The sequence below is a fragment of the Nycticebus coucang genome, chromosome 14 (genome assembly GCF_027406575.1).
Source record: "Nycticebus coucang isolate mNycCou1 chromosome 14, mNycCou1.pri, whole genome shotgun sequence".
In the NCBI taxonomy this organism is placed as follows: domain Eukaryota; kingdom Metazoa; phylum Chordata; class Mammalia; order Primates; family Lorisidae; genus Nycticebus; species Nycticebus coucang.
In genome coordinates this window covers 41,069,736-41,088,616 of record NC_069793.1, presented here as the reverse complement: position 1 = coordinate 41,088,616, position 18,881 = coordinate 41,069,736, and the positions used below count along the sequence as shown (strand labels likewise).

The 18,881-nt window shown below is 36.1% G+C and overlaps 1 non-coding gene across 1 annotated transcript; it reads right to left on the bottom strand.

Moving 5' to 3' along the window:
* Nucleotides 1-17,005: 17,005 nt before the first annotated feature.
* LOC128566175 (U1 spliceosomal RNA) lies at nucleotides 17,006-17,169 on the bottom strand. Its single transcript, XR_008374465.1, has one exon. It is a non-coding gene; the product is annotated as a U1 spliceosomal RNA (small nuclear RNA).
* Nucleotides 17,170-18,881: the final 1,712 nt, after the last annotated feature.

Genomic DNA, 18,881 nt, shown 5'->3' with positions numbered 1-18,881 from the left:
AATTCTCTCCTGTGGGACCACAGGAGCCCACCACAACGCCTGGCCATTTTTTGTTGCAGTTTGGCCAGGGCGGGGTTTGAAACCACCACCCTCGGTATATGGGGTCAGCTCCTTACTCACTGAGCCACAGGTGCCACCCCTCAACTTCTTTTGTTAATAGAAGAGGGCTCAACTCTGCAAATTTTATTTTTTAGTTTCTCTTCCCACCTGGCAACATTTAGCCGATTGGTGGATCCTGGTGGAAGAATGGAGGATGGGCAGGGTAGGAAGGCCAGGACGTGTCTGCCTGTCTCTGCTCACTTCTCGTAGTGTTGCTGCCAATCCTGTGTCATCCCTCAGACAGTCCCCTTCCCACCTGTGTACCTCATGAGTCGCAGGCCATCATGGCTCCAGCTCCCACAGCAGCCTCAGCAACATAATCTTCTCCCTTCCCTCCTCCGGCCCTGGTGGTGGCAGCAACTTTTCTCCCTTATCAGTCTCTGAGTTGCCTCAGTTCTCATCAACCAGATTTTCCAATATGCCTGTAACCAATGCTTTTTACCTATGTGAAGAAGATTCTCTTTTTCAGCCTTGCTCATTTAATTTTTTTTTTTTTTGTAGAGACAGAGTCTCACTGTACCGCCCTCGGTAGAGTGCCGTGGCGTCACACAGCTCACAGCAACCTCTAACTCTTGGGCTTAGGCGATTCTCTTGCCTCAGCCTCCCGAGCAGCTGGGACTACAGGCGCCCGCCACAACGCCTGGCTATTTTTTTGTTGTTGTTGTTGCAGTTTGGCCGGGGCTGGGTTTGAACCCGCCACCCTCGGCATATGGGGCCTACGCCCTACTCACTGAGCCACAGGCGCTGCCCCATTTAAATTTTTTTAAATTAGGCATTATATAACTTCAAAACCATCAGTAAAACTATTTGGATTTAAGAATAATTATAAAATCAAGTATGGAAATCAATAAATATAAAAATGGTAAGTGAAAAGATAGGCTGCATACTTTTTAGATATCTTACAAAGTTGCATATATTCTAATTCTAATTTACTTTCAGAACAGTGGATTGATCATAATGACACGTTAGAACATTTTCTACTTTCTTATATGGTATAACATTTAATAGTTTAGAAGAGAAAATACAGAAACAAACTCTTAGATTAAGAAGAGTATTTATTCTCTTAATCACAAATAGTGCAATTGAAAGAATTTTGGACTTAAAAGACAACTATTCAATTCAAATTTATCCCTATCATTAATAACGGGACGATTCTCAATGTAATCCACTTTGCTTGAACTGTAGTTGTCTCATCCATAAGTTGGCAGTGAATAACAACTATAGTTGTGGGGATGAATTAAGATAAGGTGATGGAGTTGTCTGTAAATTTAAAAGTAATATTGACATTTTAATTAAAGTATTAACTTCTTTCATTGCAAAGCTTCCTAATCTTAGTCATATTAAAAACCCAAGTATTTAGTTCATCTTTGCTGTTTCTTTTCATATGGAATTAAATTCATCCTTCGACCCTTTTTGGCTAAGCTTCTAGTCATCATTTCAATCTCAACCGCATCGTCCAGAAATTTCAACAACATAATTGCAGGGAGTGCTCAGATGCAGAGGAACCAAATCTTTATTGAAAGAGAAATTCATGCTCTGTTTCTCTTATAGCACTTTTTTTTTTTTTAATGTTCACTGGTTAACTTTTGTAAGTTTTTGGTTACATTTTAGAAGTGGTTTGAAAAATGCATGGATAGGGAAGGGGAAGCAAAAATATATGTAGAGTTTAGAAACCGATTTATAAACATATGTACATTAACATAATTTCAGAATTGCTTTTTCATTTTTATTTTGCATTTTAATTGCTTCATTTGCATGCATCTGGAATTATGCTATTTTAAACATATTCTTGATTAGATTAGTTGATGAATATATTACTTGTTTTATATTTAGAGTAGGTGAATTTTGGAGTATTTCTGTTCGTGAATAAAGTATAGCTAACTTCCAAAGACTTTTTTTAAAAATCCTACATTAGCATAACTTGTAAGTTACTCCTTTGCTCTAGAAAATCATAGCAAAGCATAGTTGAGAGCTGATTTAACAAAATATTAAGATTTCCTCTATGTGTATATGACTTAATAAAAGGAAAAAAAATTCAGTGTTATATTTCAAAAGCAATAAAATAAAAGGATTGTAAGACTGAGGAAATATAAAACCCAATATAACATTACCTCATTCTGCCTTTGAAGAGATTGGCTTACATTTTTTTGAATAGTAAATAAACTTTTTTTTTTTTAAGTAAAATGTCCTAGAGCATTCAATATGAATGTATATATTTACAGTCATGTGCCCTGTAACATTTTGGTTAATGATAATTAAAGGCTATGGTGGAGATAAAATGTTCCTATCCTCTACTGGTGTAGCAGAACTAACATTACTCACAAGGTTGTGGTATTGGTTTGTGAAAACAAAACAACTGCACTAGCAGTCATGGAAAAGTATTGCACTTACAATTATGTATAGTATTTAACACTTCATGGTAATAAAATGACTATGATTTTTACCACACTAGAGTTTTAATCATTATTTTAAAGTACACTCCAGCTACCTAATAAAAAAAATGTTAACTATAAAACAGTCTCATTCAGGAGGTCATCTAGAAGAAGGCGTTGTCCTCAGGAGATGACAGCTCTGTGTGTGTTATTATTACCCCTGAAGACCTTTCAGTCAGACAAGATGTGGAGGAAAAAGAGTCTGGTAATAGTAATGATTCTTATCTGTGTCGTCCTAGCTTATATGTGTGTCCCTGGTTTAATGTTTAAGAAAAAAGATGTGGCTCAGTGAGTAGGGCACCGGCCCCATATACCGAGAGTGGTGGGTTCAGACCCAGCCTCGGCCAAACTGCAACCAAAAAATAGCCGGGCGTTGTGGCGGGCGCCTGTAGTCCCAGCTGCTCCGGAGGCTGAGGCAGGAGAATCGCGTAAGCCCCAAAGCTGCAGGTTGCTGTGAGCTGTGTGACGTCATGGCACTCTACCGACGGCGGTAAAGTGAGACTCTGTCTCTACAAAAAAAAAAAAAAAAAAAAAGAAAGGTAAATAAATAAAGTGTAAAATAGAAAAAAATAGAATATAAAGAAAGAAAATATTTTTGTGCCGCTATACAATGTGTTTGCATTTTAAGCTACTTTTACAAAAGGATCAATTAAAACAAATTTATAAGTTTATAAATTTAAAGTTATAGTAATTGAGGGTTATTTTCTAGTAAATAAAAATTTAAATACATGTAGTTCAGCTTACGTGTTCAGTGTTTATTGAGTCTACAGTCATGCACAGTAATGTCCCAGGCCTTCACGATCACCCCCACTCCCTCACTGACTCACCCTGAGAAACTTCCAGTGCTGCAGGGTTCATGAATGGTAAGTGCCCTACATAGGTAGACCAACTTTGTCTTTTATAGTGTATCTTCACTGTATCCTTTCTATGATTACATAAATACCACTGTGTGGGCGGCGCCTGTGGCTCAGTGAGTAGGGCGCCGGCCCCATATGCCGAGGGTGGCGGGTTCAAACCCAGCCTCTGGCAAACTCCAACAACAAAATAAATAAATAAATAAATACCACTGTGTTATAATTGCCTACAGTATTCAATACAGTAACATGCTCTAAAGGTTTGTAGCCTAGGAGCAGGAGGCTGTACCACAATGCCTAGATGTGAGGTAGGTTGTACAATGTAGGTTTGGTAAGTACCCTCTGCAGTATTCACACAATGAGGAGATTTCCTAACATAGCATTTCTTAGACCTAATCCCTGTCATTAAATGGCACATTAGTGAGTATTTCCGCTCCCTCTCTTCTTCTCCCTCTTACACACACACACACACACACACACAAAACAGTTCACTATCTGTGATAGTTAAGAATCTGTTACTAGTCTGATACCTTTCCACCCTCACTTGACAGGTGATATGATGAGATTCTGGAAAGTGAAATGTGGACAAAAGTGTTGTAAATCACTCCTAGGCGTGACCCTTCAACACACCACGTAATCCCTCATTGCAGCATATCCTAGAACCCACATTTTCCAGATAACATTGCAATAAGACAGATGAGGGCCACCTGTCCATATTATACTATGAATAAACAGGAAAGAAAGCGCATCTCTCTGTTAAACCACTATTATTTCAGAAGTAATATGTTGTTGCAAATTAATAGTTACAATAATAGTTCTAGGAATTAAAAAATTAAGGGATTGCCAGTGGAAGAAAACAGTTGAAGAATATTGACAGAACCCTTGACAAGGTAAGATAGCCCAAAAAGTGAATTCATGAAGTAGAATCAGAAACATGATCCTATGGATGACAAAGTGTAACACAAATTCACAACCATCCCCAGAATGATCTGAATAAATGTCTTTCTGATGACAACTGGGTATGTGTTACAGCCATTTTTACCATCATCTTTAATTTGGTCTTTTACATGTCAGGTACTGTTTTAAGTATGCACTTGACTTGACCTTTATGAGAATATCCTGTAAAGATGTTAATGTAATTCTTTGATGATTAGGAAATTGAGGCTTAAGCAGGTTAAATAAATTACCCATGGGGTCAGGGTACAGTGTCTCACACCTGTAATCTCTGCCTTTGGGATGCCAAAGCATGAGGATTTCTTGAGGCTGGAGTTCAAGATAAGTTTGGGCAACATAGGGAGACTCTGTGTCAATTGATTTTAAAAAATTAACTGGGCATAGTGCCGCACACCCATGGTCCTAGCTACCCTGGAACTGAGGCAGGATCACTTGAGCTCAAAGTTCAAAGCTGAAGTGATCCATGATAGCACCACTGCTCTCCCAGAAGGAGACCTCATTTCTAAAAAATTTAAAAAGAAAGAAAAAAGTAACCATGGAAACAGAGATACTATGGAATAGGGAGCTGGGGCGTGTAACTGGGTGCATCTAGGGTGTGAACTCACGTTTTCTCTCCCAGTAGCAGGGATGTGCAGCCCACGTTGCACACTGCTCCCCAGAACACAGAATTCCCCGTGGTAAGTTGAAGCAGTGTTCTGTGAATTGTTGTCAGATACGCTTTGCAGACTACTGTTGGGTGCTGACCCCGACATGCCTCTAGTGACTATTCCTCTGCATTTCAATAAGCCGCAATCCCAGCAAAATAAGTCCTTTAAACAATATCTTAAAAGTTAACAGTGGTGGGAGTTGAATGCCCTGCTTTTTTTTTTTTTTCCCTGCTTTTAATTGTGATAACTTTACTGACTTCTTAACTTTAACTGTCATCTCCAAACAAGTGAAATAACACTTTTTTTTTCAATTCAAGTAGGAAGGTTTTTCTACTTAAAATTTTCTCAGTGAAAATATTTCAAATTGTATATAAAACCAGCACATTGTACCCCGTGATTGCATTAATGTACACAGCTATGATTTAATAATAATAAAAATCTTCCCAGTGGTTTGCTAATGCCCTAAGAATAACGTCTTCTCTCCTTTATCATTACCTACATGGTTAACATGGTCTATTATCTGACTTTGTGCCCAACCTCATCTCACGACAATCTCCTTCACCCTCTAACTACACTTACCTTCTTTTTGTTACTTGATCACCCCAAGTCCATTCCATCAAAAGGTCTTTTGGGTATTGCCTGTGGCTCAGTGAGTAGGGCAATGGCCCTATATTGAGGGTGGTGGGTTTGAACACGGCCCCAGGCCAAAACTGCAACAACAAAAAAATAGCTGGGTGTTGTGGGGGGCACCTGTAGTCCCAGCTACTCTGGAGGCTGAGGCAAGAGAATCTTCTAAACCCAAGAGCTGCAGGTTGCTGTGAGCTGTGATGCCACAGCACTCTACCAAGGGTGACAAAGTGAGACTCTGTCTCAAAAAAAAACCAATAATAAAGGTCTTTCACTTGTTTTTTTCTTTCTTTGTTTTTTCTGCCGAAAACCTCCTTCAACTGGCTCTCAAATGTTTAACTTTTAATTTGGTCTCAACTGAGTCAACATCTCCTCGAAGAGACTTTTCCTTGCCAACAATTATGATGGGATCCTCCACTATACATGTCCCTATTTTATGTATTTAATAGAGCTCCCGCTATTGCAAAATGGTCTGTTTATTTATATACTAATTTATTTATTCCTTTATTATCCAACTAGAGCATGAGACCAAGAGGGCAGTGATATTCTACTGCCCTAGGTTTGCTGCTGCCTCTGTCTCTCCACTGTGAACACTGACTGACACAAAGTGAGAACTCAAGGCCGGGCGCAGTGGCTCACGTCTGTAATCCTAGCACTCTGGGAGGCCGAGGCAGGTGGATTGCCTGAGTCCACAGGTTCAGAACCAGCCTGAACAGGAGTAAGACCTGGTCTCTAAAAATAGCCAGCTGTTGTGGTAAGCACCTATAGTCTCGGCTACTGGAGAGGCTGAGCATAGAGGATCACGTGAGCCCAAGAGTTTGAGGTTCCTGTGAGCTAAGATGTTATAGTACTCTACTGAGGGTAACCAGGTGAGACTCTCTCTCTCTCAAAAAAGTAATAACTCAATAAATCTTTGCTGAATAAATGAACGATATCATTTTGATGCCTTTTAAAAAAAGAAATGGAGAAGACATTTTGAGGAGTGAATTGTAGGAAGGAGCTTGAATGTGGGAGACCAGGTTTGTGAGTTTGAAACATGCTGTGACTTCTCACAGAACTCAAACTCTTTGTTCCTCTGTTTCATCACTTGTGAAATAAGGATAATAATAGAAATGTCCTCAAAACGTTTATATTTTTAATTATAAATATATTTTAGAATAGTACTTAATACGGGAAAATCAATGCACATGTAACTGTCATATAAACAAACAATTTTAAGGCAATTTTAAGTTAGATTTCAAAAGTTTCAGACTTTGCCTTTAAGTTGTTTCAGTTGTTTCAGATTGCTGGCTTCATCTTTTAATTAAAGAGAAATATATAATTTGATCAAAACATTTAGTTAACCCATTTTCTATCCAAGTGTCTGTGTTTGGCACTAGGTCCACAGCTGCCGTTACTTGCGGTATTATGGGGAACATTTGACTTCATGGAGTGAGGGTGGGGTAAATGGATGCAGGCTGTCATTATATCAGCAAAGAAATAGGCCATTAATCATTCATATTAATAAAAATGAATTACTAACAAGATTTGTTAGATTTTTTGCACCAGCTCCTAATTTTATTTAGATGTATTTTCATGTTCTAAAATGAGAAGTAATTGTCTTTTCAGAATGAAATTGCACATTTTCATTCTCTGGAGAATAGTTTAAATGCTTTTTCTGTGTACAAAACTTTTCTAAGGCACTGAAAGAATTTCAGTTAGGCAATATCATAAACATGTTTGTCCAAAACTCCTGTCATCACATTTCAAGACCATGGAAATATGTTTGCAAACACAGCTCAAACATTTGACAATAGCTGTGTATCTCTGACTGAGTATAAAGTAACTTCTTCCCAATTTATCCTTAGTAAAGTTGTTCTATTGTGTTTAAAAAGTAAGTCCAGGGCTGGCTGTGGGCAAACGTGTCAACTTCAAATCTTCAGGCTGTCATTCAGGGTCTTCCACCTCCTGTGCCAGCCATAGCTTTTCCTTCTTGTTATGGGTACATTCTCTCTTGCATCTTGTTTTTCTGTCTTATTGATGTGTAGGCAGCCTTCCAAAGCTCTTTTTTTGTTTCTTTCATGTGAGGCTATGCAAGTTCCTTCACCCAGATTGTCCCCATATAAACACAGAAAACCTTAAAAATGGGTTTTACAATTCCATTCAAATTCCTTTTTTAAGCAATTATCCAATGTACTCAACACTAATATGAAGTGAGTAGATGTTCTAATAAATGCTCATATAGGAGAAAAGCTCATTTCAATTCAACTTGGGGCAACGAGGAGGGAGAGCAGGAAATTGGGTGGGTGGGGGGCTTTAGCAGAATGGGCAGAGAGTTTGGGGTGTTGGACACACCTTTTTGTGGGGGACATAACCACAAGAGGGACTCTACTTAACAAACTAAAATACTTTGACCTGGTAGTTTGTACCCTCATAATAACCCGAAATAAATTTACTTTTCTAAAAAATAAAAAATAATCCCTTTTTAGTTTTCTATTTTTTAGAATATTTTATTGCTATCTTCTATTCATTGCTGTTGTGTTAATGTTTTACATTTGATTGGACTACTCCTTTAAAGACAGTAGTAAGATAAAGAGATATGGGTGGTACCGTGGCTCAAAGGAGTAGGGTGCCAGCCCCATATGCCGGAGGTGGTGGGTTCAAACCCAGCCCCGGCCAAAAAGTGCAAAAGGAAAAAAAAAAGAGAGAGAGAGAGATACTTAGAAATACAATTTACACTAGTGTCTGTGGTATTCTTACCAACCATGCTTTTCCCTCCTGTACATACTTGGTACTTGAAGTGGGTCCAGATTCCTTTTCTTTATTCTGTACTGGATTTGTGAGTTACCTTGATTAACAGACTGTGGTGAGAGTGGCAAGCTGGGATTCCTGCATCTAGCCTGAAGATTACTGGCAGATTTTGCTTTCTTCCTCTTAAAGTCTCCATGTAAGGAAACAGACTACTGATACCACCATACTGAGCAGAAGCCACACGGGTAATACGGAGAGGTCACCAGGTCGAGCGCAGACAGTGAAGCCTGCTCAGAACTTCCAGGACACGCCAGCCATTAGCAGTAACCAGGTGACTTAAGCCAGTGACATGTGAAGCAAAATAATGTCTTGGTGAAGCCCAACAAACTCACAAAATCCCATAAAATTTGAAACTGTAATTGTTTTAAGTCACTACATTCAGGGGTATCATGTTGCGACACATCAGTAACTGAAACAGTTTCTTTAACTGTATATTATACGATTTATAGTATTTTTTTTTTTAATTTTTCACAAAGAAGTTTGGAAGTAGGAAACAATTTAGGGATTACTTGTGAATTTTTTTAAATATTATTCCTTACTATTACAGATCATTTTTCAAATTTGTTAATCCTGTTAACACTACTTCTTATATTTTATGACCTTGGTCAAAATGCTTTTCTTCTATGTTTGTCATCAAAATGAAAATGCTACTCTTCTCTAACTCATAGATCTTTCGTGTTGGTAACCTGATTAACACAGTGCCTGGATGTAAGTGTTTGTGATTCTGATTATTTTTACTATTCCCAAAGGATAAGCCAATCTCAAAGATGCCTGATAAAAGGAAGAAAGTTTCAAGAAAATTATTTTGTGTTTAATAAATTTTATTAAACATTTATTTTTAATCTAAATTTTGGAAAATATCTTGGTCCTTTATCTGAATGTCCTATATGTTTTTTTCCAAGTTTTTAAAATTTTTACTTGCTATTATGTAGTTTTATTAAGTTTATATTTAGCTATAGCAAATATGTGGAATCTCAAGGACTACTTATCTTCATTCATTTTTTTTTTGAGACAGAGTCTCACTATATCGCCCTAGGTAGAGTGTCATGGCATCACAGATGACAGCAATCTCAAACTCCTGGGCTTAAGCGATTCTCTTGCCTCAGCCTCCCAAGCAGCTGGGACTACAGGCGCCCACCACAACGCCCGGCTATTTTTTGTTGTAGTTGTCATTGTCATTTAGCTGGCCCAGGCTGGGTTCGAACCTGCCAGCCTCGGTGCATGTGGCTGGCGTCATAAACACTGTGCTACAGGCATCAAGCCTCATTCTATTTTTCTACTCAAATTTAATCCAAATATTATTCTATAAGTTGTTATTATTTTAAAAATTGATTTATAACTTAGACCATTTATATATTTACTATAAATCAATGCATTCACTGAGAAAATGTATTGGGTGTTACTATCTGCCTTATACTGTGCTAGAGATTCAGTAGTGATATGAGAAACACAGTACTAAAAATTAGGAAAGAAAACCCCAAGATTCATGTATTAATATTGCTTGTGGTCTAATGAAGAAGACTGGCATTGCTAATTGCAAACATTTACGTGAAATATGTGCAGGCAATCCAGGCACAGAGGCTCACAGCTGTAATACTGCCTCTCAGGGAGGCTGAAGCAGAAAGATTGCTTGAGGTATGAAGTAAGAGACCAGACTGATCAAGAGTGAGACCCTGTCTCTACTAAAAAAGAAACAAAAGAAGAAAAATTAGCCAGGCATGGTGATGTGTGTCTGTAGTCCTAGATGCTCAGGAGGCTGAGACAGAGGACCACTGGCACCTAGGAGTATGATGTTTCAGTGAGCTATGATGACACCACTGCACTTTAACTGGGGCAACAAAGTGAGACTCTGTCTCCAAAGGATAATAATAATAATAATAAAATATCTGTGCAATAACGGATTATTAACTCATTTGGTCTGAGCTGTCTACGATAACCATAAACACAAAAGATAGAAGCATCTTGCTCTGGGAATGTCTCCTTAGAGAAGTTAAGGAAGGGATACCTTAAAAATAGCTAAACTTAATTCTAAACATAGAGCTATACTTGTGTATGTAGGTATGTGTGCATGTGTGGAATATGAGTTTGTGTTAATGCATATGGGTGTGCATGTGTGTGATACAATATTTAGGGGTGTGCATGTGTGTGCAAGGTCTGAAACAACTATGCCTTGAACTCAGCATGTGCAAGGACCTATAATTGTAAGGAAAGTGTACTTTCAAGAAACTATAAGAAGGACTGTGGCTAAAATTCAAAGAAAGGAAGAAAATGGTAGTTGTTGAGGTTCGTGATCCTTAAGGACCAAAATATTCATACAAGGCCTTAAGAAATTTAAAATTTTTCATCTGCTGTTGTTGAATTTGCAGACAATATAAAACATAGGATCACTCTGTTGGAAAAATAAATTTAACAAAAAGTCTGCCCATAAGTAGAGGACCTGAATAAGCCATTTCACATTCAAGTGATACAATATTATAATACAATATAATACAATACAATATAATACAATATAATACAATATTATACAGATATATTAAAAATCAGGACCTTTTTAAAAAAGTTGCTGTGAAGGAATATATATAGTTTCTTCCTTAGTGAGAAACTGACGTAAATTAAAAAATTAAAAATACGGTTTTGTAAAACAATGACTAACCTTATCTCTGTGTGGACATGCATATGCATATATATGTATATATGGAAGCCTAGAAAAATACTTGAGTTACTTAGAGTGGAGACAAGCACTCTAAGTGTGGAGATGAGATGGGGCAGAGAAGAGGAAGCCGAAAACATATGTAATATCAAAAGAAATTACAAACCAAAAACATATGTAAAATCACATTTATACATTTAAGTAAAATTAAACATATTAAATAAAGAATTTTAAAATTTATTTAGAGAAAGAAATGATCACTCTGGCAGTAGTGTAGAAAACATTTCAGTAGGTTATAGTAGGTAAGTTATTAGGCTATGATTTGGTCCAGGTGAAAAGTGATGTGTACTTGGATTAAGAGTTTAAATCAGTAAGACTTGATGATGATCAGATATGGGAGGTTTCTAAATTTCTGATTTGGATGATGCCACTCAGTACAACTGGAAGTAATTAATGAAAGAGCCAGCTTTCATTACTTCCAGTTGGGGATTTTGCTATTTTATTCGTGCTACTTTGCAGCACCCATGTGGAGATACCAAGAAGGGAGTTGAATAGTTGGATCTAGAACTCAGAGTGCAGGCCTCACAATATAAATAAATATGTACTTTGAGCATCTGTAATAGTCAAAGCTATGGCCCTGGATGAGATGATGCAAGGAGGAGAGAAAAAAAGTCTGTGAATGAAGTTTGAGTAATGTCTTACTACAACAGAGAAAGATCACGGTGCAAAGACAAGGACAACTGGAGCAGCGGGAGAAAATACAGTGGAGTATTGGGATAGAGTCCAAAATTAGGGCAGTGCCTGTGGCTCAAAGGAGTAGGGCGCTGGCCGGCCCCAAATGCTGGAGGTGGTGGGTTCAAACCCAGCTGCAGCCAAAAACTGAAACAAACAAACAAACAAGAAGTCCAAAATTAGAGGGTTTCATAAAGAATTTCAATGATAATAATACCATGTGGCAATGAAAAATGGTTGGAGATACGTGTTAGAATGACTTACACAGAACAGACTGAAAGAAGCTGAGGAACCAATAGGGCTTAGGAAATGGAAATGACAACTTTTCCACCTGTGCAATGAAGACAAAATACAGTTGTAGCCAGAGAACAGAGGGCCAAGAGAAAAGAGTGGTGTGTGTGTGTGTGTGTGTGTGTGTGTGTGTACATGTGCAGGGGGCACGTGTGTGCATTTACTGTATGGTAGAGAGATGAATATTTGCAATATTGATGGCAAAAGTCCAGTCAAAGGAAAAAAAAAGAAAATTATTAAAATAAGGTTTACTAACTTAATCTAACTTAAGATTTACTTAATCTAATTTAAGATTTAACTTAATCTAACTTAGTCTAACTAACTTAATCAATCTAATTTAAGATTTGAATTGTGGACATCTTTAAATAATTTTATAATTCAAGCTAGACATCAATTAACGGAATAGACATTGCATTTATCATGCCCTTATATAAAAAATTCTTCCATTTTATATTGAATGAATGTGGCCCATTTAATTTCATTAATTTAATGAGATGTTTATAATACTGCTTATGCTAATGTCAGTCAGTTTTAGTATGCTTTGAAAATAGAGTGTACTTATTTGTATCTCTTAAAGAGAAAGATGTGAATGGTTAATTTTGATATGCATCTGTCTAAATTGTTTCTTTGCAAACAGTATGTAAATTTGATCTAAGATTTAAAGTATACTTACATACCATATGCAAATGAAGGGTTTTGGTTTACTTGATAATTGGTAAGATTCTATATGATGTTTCTTATTAAAATAGTATTGCTAATTATGCCTCTGAAGATTTCTTTTTAATGTGTCATTACTAGGTAAAATTTATTATTTAAGTATATTTGATGTTCATTTTAATCATGGAGTTCATTTAATCAATGGAGTCTCTGATATTATTTTTAACACGTATTTTTTACATAATTTGCGGGAGAAATTACATTCAATCTCATTCAATTTACATTTCATTACATATTACCTTCTATTATGCTCAAATTCTTTTGTAGATTAATCTGGAATTCCCAAAATGGTCACTGATACTCAATACATGATTGTTGTTTCATTGACTATACCAAAAAAATTCTAACCAAACAAAACAAAACAAATATAAAAGAGATCTCATTTCTCAAGGTTAAGAAGAAGACAAACAGCAAATATTTAACATATGCCAGAATGAGTTAATTTTATTTACATCAATTCATTAATATTAACTAAAATTACTTAATGATTATCTACACTTTATTGAAAAGTAAATTAACCCACAAAGTTTTAACAAGAAACTTGCTTACCCAGCATGGCATAATCAGAAAGTGACAGAGCTCGGAAGCCTACTCAGTTTATCTTCCTCCAAATCCTGTGTTCTTTCAAATGTGGCATACTTATTTGGGTGCAAACCCTTATTTAGGATTATGGGTTCTAGGCTGAATCATGCACTACCTCTAGTCTTTTGTTATCTAAACTAAATTTTTTTCTCACCTTTCCTTTATTTTTTTTTTCTTATTTTGCTATATTCAAAATAGTACTTGGATGGGTCAAATAATTTTTTAAGCTATATTCAGTTCTGTATGGACACTTACAGAATGTTCCAACAGTCACACATACAGTCAAAAGACACAGGGACAATAAGAGATGGTAGCAAAACATACCTTTATTGATAAAATATGGCATTTGTTAAAAAATTTGACAAAGAAGTGACCAATGCAAGAGCATATACTGTTAAGTATTTTGTAAATTTTGGAATGAATATTTTGCCAGTAATAGTATATCTATCAACAATATCTTATTTTACTTATGTATTTTACTTGTGGGAGACTTTTGGGACAATCTGTAGATTCTCTTGGGTCACCATTCTTTATCATGAGCTCAACAATTCTTGTGAGGTTGGTGATAACGATGTTTTCTTCCTTGGGTTCTGTGTGTATATGTGTTTTAGCAAAGAGGAATGAATGAGAAGCCATATACAGTATTTTTCCTTTTAATAACTGGATTCTATTTATCCCATGGAGTACCCCACTAATACACTCTCCTTTTATCTTTATTTTCTGCCTTGATTGTTGATCTGTATACAGTAATTATTAATCTGTATACAGTATTTTTCCTTTTAATATCTGGATTCTATTCACCCCATGGAGTATCCCATTAATACATTTTCCTTTTATCTTCATTTTCTGCCTTAATTATTGATCTGTGAGTTAGTTGTCCTCAAAACTGATGCACTCGACAGCTCCAGGGTAGTGGAGTGAGATGGTTGCTAGGCAACCCCAACTGTATCAAATGGGTTATTGGGGTCTTTTCCCTCTGGGAGCCTCGGTTATGGAAAATCTGAGGGAAAAGCTATTTCTAACGCTTGTGTCTTTAAGCCTCAGAAAACAACGAGATTTGGAACAAAGACACAGGTATTTAAAAAAGGATTATTAGACAAGGGAAAATTTATTTGCAGATTCTGGTGATTGCCTTTTAAAAAAAGTTTTAAAAACTCTGCTGATTGTTTATAAATAACAAATCAGGACAAACAGAGATTTAAAGAAAAATGTAATAATATCTCACAGTTTCTATGGATGAGAATATATCTCACAGGCATAGTCTAGGTGTCTCTCTGCTCTGGGGTCTTCCAAGTCTGTAATCAAAGCATCTGCTGGAGCTGTGGTGTCATTGAAAGTTCAGGGTCTTCTTCCAAGACCTTGTAGTTGTCGGCAGAATTCATTTCCTTGCAGCTACTGAACTCCTGGCAGTTTATTCCTTCAAACCCAGTGATAGAAAGAGTGTTTGGAGCTTCCAATCTTGCAGCTCAGGCAAGAACAAATTTCTCTTTCAAAGACTTAATTAGGCCAGGCTCATAAAGGATAATCTCCTTGATTTTTACTGGTATATCACGTATTTCTATGCACTATTTTGATACATACCTACAATGTTAGATCAAATGAGGTTAACTAGGATATCCATCACTTCAACACTTATGATTTGTGTTGGGAATATTTCAGATCTTCTAGTATTTTGAAATTACAATTAATAATTGTTAACTTAGTCACCCTACTGTGCTATCAAATACTAGAATGTATTCCTTCTAATTATTTTTGTGTCCATTAACCAAGCCATAACCTCCCTTCTGATTAATTGAATTCGAATTATTTGGGACCTTAATTACATGTGGAAAATCCCTTCATTTTTTCCATGTAATGTAGCAGAACCACAGGAGTGATATTTCTTCCTGTTCAGAGGTCCTGCTCACACTCAAGGAAAGAGGCTAATTATACAATGGTGTGATTTAAGAGATCACCTTAAAATTCTGTCTGTCACAGATATATTTTAATTATCAGATAAGTGTTCTAGTAAAATCTCAAAACATGGATGGAGAAAATAATATATAATTCTTTTCTTTCTAAGTTCTTCTATCTTTCCATTTTGTTTGTAATCACATTTAAATAACTATGTATGATATATTTAAAAATTAAATTTGAGTCATTTTCTTTGAAACAAAACATTCTTATAGTATCATTCTTTCAGAAGAAATAACTGCATAGTAAGCATTGGAGACTATTAGGGGGAGGGTCGTGTTAGATGATCCAATTTTATATCTATGTCTATTAGATTAATATGTTATGGATACAGGGGAAAAGGTGATGGATGAAAATTTGCAATTAAATTTGGTTGAAGCAAATAGTAAACTTTTATACTTGATTAGTGGCTAAATCTCTGCCTCAAGCCTGTAAATCAGATCAAAATTTCCTCTAGGGAATAGAAGAGTGCAATTCTCTTCAATTGAGCATTTTCTATTCCTCTGATGTCATCTCAACTCATGAGTGGAAAGTTGGCTCAGAAACATGAAGTAATTTATTGAATGTAATCTGCACTCAAGGGCCACAAGGATGTTGTTGGAGCAATTCTCTTGGTTAGTTTCTTTCCTGAATCCCAAAGAGTTGATGATTATGCAAACATGACAAAGTAGAAAAACAAGAAATAGTACAAAAATTATGTGCCAAGGCCTTCTCCAAAGACGTTTGGGGTATAAGAGATAATTATGCAAATATTAAAGTGCATATTTTATTGGCTTCTCATCCATTTTCATCCACAGGTAAACTCACTTCTGAATGAGTTTGTTTTATTGGTATATATAAATCTCATAAAATATGCGGATCCTTTAGCTTTTAGTTAACTGATTATCTGGATTTTAGAAAGGGATTGTCAACCTATATTTTGATTTATGTTGCCTGAATATGCATGAATATATGTTTTCCCTTGCAGACCGATCTATTCAAGAAATATGTTTGTGCAACAAAAGCAAATGAGAAGTGGTTATCAATGCTTGTCCACCAATATTCCTTTCCAACCTATGTCCCATCACGAAATGATGATAAATATAAATACAAAGGGCATAATGTCATTTAGGAAGATTGCATTATTGTTTGTCTCACTAGCAAAAAATAATTCCAAAGGCTACTAATTAATTTAAATGTAATATGTTAGTTACCAAATTTTAATGTGTTCAAGAATTACCTGATTATATCTGATTCTTCTCTAGGTAAGATGTAATATCCTTGGAGGTGAGTTGGGCTTGAGTCATGAAAAAAAGATCATTTCTATGTGGAAATACAGTTAATAAGGCATTAAGCAAGTAGGTTAAAAGAGCATTTTGGGTACAGCATTGCTTATAGATACTATCTGTACTGGAGAAGTTAGATAAACAGGATACTTCTTTGTAAGATGTTATGAAAACAAATGCAAATTCATATGTATACATGTGTAGCATTACTGTAGAATCATAAATTATAAGCCCATAAGTATAAGTAGATATTTGGATTTCCTAATAGGAAAAGATAAAATTATGCTATTTTAAAAAAGCAGTGTTGGTTTAAATATTATGCAAAATATTATAAATTAAAAAAAAATCACAGTGAAAACATTTTTTAAGAAACTAAATAAATTTATATATATACATATAATGCTATATATAGTAGGGGAAAGTGCGAACACAGTGTCCCACTACCGCAAATTACGCAGTCGAATTTCCCACAGTAGTGGAAGCGGCAGGGGTCAGCACATCGGGAGTGCAATGGATAAGCCTCTCCCTGGGAAAACCATGTTCGTGATCATGGTATCTCTCCTACCAGGTAAGTATAGATACTAAATACATTTTTAAAGTGAAATAAATATAACATAAAACAGGGTCTACTGGATTTCAAATATTTTATTGTCACGGTTTCCCAAAGAAGCCGTGTACGGCTGCTGTGTGGGAAGCACCACACCTTCATGAAGGGGTCTGGACATGGTAGGTGGCTTTTGTGGCACTCCTTGGTAGGATACACCACTCATTTCAGTATTTAATTGCAGATGGATCTTTATAATCCCTCTACTTTGTGACAATCCATCTGGCATTTGTGTAGACTGAGATGCACTGTTGTTTTCTCTACCCGTGGCATACTGATTTCAGGACACATCTCTAATCAGCAGTCTCATGAGATTCTTTCCTTTGTACCTCACTAATGATTACATAGACCAATGTTGTTTTATCGTTCTGAATTATTCACTAGCCCCAGGGTTGCTGGGGAGACTCAATAGTACTACTGCAAATCCCTCTGATGGCCACAAGATAGCTCCTTTCCCACTTAGTCTCAAAGGGAAGTCCTGGTATTCCACCAGCCTGCCTCTTAAACTGGACCATCCCAAACTAACTCCAACCAGTGAAAATTCATCTATCCATTTACAAAGGCATCAAAAATAAGGAAATGGGAGAAAATTTATTCACATATAAACTGCAAAATAAATTTTTGAAGTAGTTTGAATGATATAATAAACTTCTCTTAAATTATCAAAGTGTCTTATCAAGATACTATTACTTATAGACCAAACTTTATTTCACTTTAAGATTCAAATTTCAAATACTAATACACTGATTTGGAAAGTTGAAAGTTTGCATTAAAATGACACATTACAAAGACTCTCGATGTAAAAAAAAAACAGTTTTTCATTACTCATAACCTGATGTACAGTAACTAAGAGCTGAATAAAGTTCAAAAAGCCATTCATCCATCTGGTTATTATTTTAATACATTAATTTATTTTTTTGCATATTTGTATTCTGGTAATTAACTTATTTATTTATTCTTTTCAGGATAGGTCAACCATTACTTTTTTTGTGTTGTTGTTGTTTGGGCAGAGTCTCACCCTTTGCAGAATGCTGTGGTGTCAGCCTAGTTCATAGCAATCTCAAAGTCCTGGTCTCAACCTCTTGAGTAGCCAGAACTAGGCTGTGCACCACCACCTCCGGATAATTTTTCTATCTCTCTCTTGCTTGGGCTTATCTCAAACTCCTGATCTCAAGGGATCCTCCCACCTCTGCCTCCCACAATGCTAGGATTATAGGTGTGAGCCACCATGCCTGACCCCATTTTATGTTTTCTAAACTTTTTACTTTTAATTATTATAGGTACGTAATGGTTGTATTTACTTATATAGTACATGTACATGTGAATTTTGATACAGGGATGCAATCAAGTCAAGGTAATTGAGGTATCCACCCCCCATCAAGCATTTATCATTTATTTGAGTTAGAAACATTCTAATTCCACTCTTAAAGTTACTTTAAAGTATTTCCTAACTTATTGTTGATTATAGACATTTTGTTGTACTGTACAATATTGTTTTTTCTAACTATATGTTTGAACCCATTAACCATCTCCACTTTATTCCCTCTCTCTGCTATCCTTCCCAGACTCTGGTAACCATCGTTCTACCCTCTGTCTTCATGGGATCAATTGTTTGCTATTAAACCCCCACATAGAAATAAGAACACGCGAGACCTGACTTTCTATGCTTGGCTTATCTCACTTC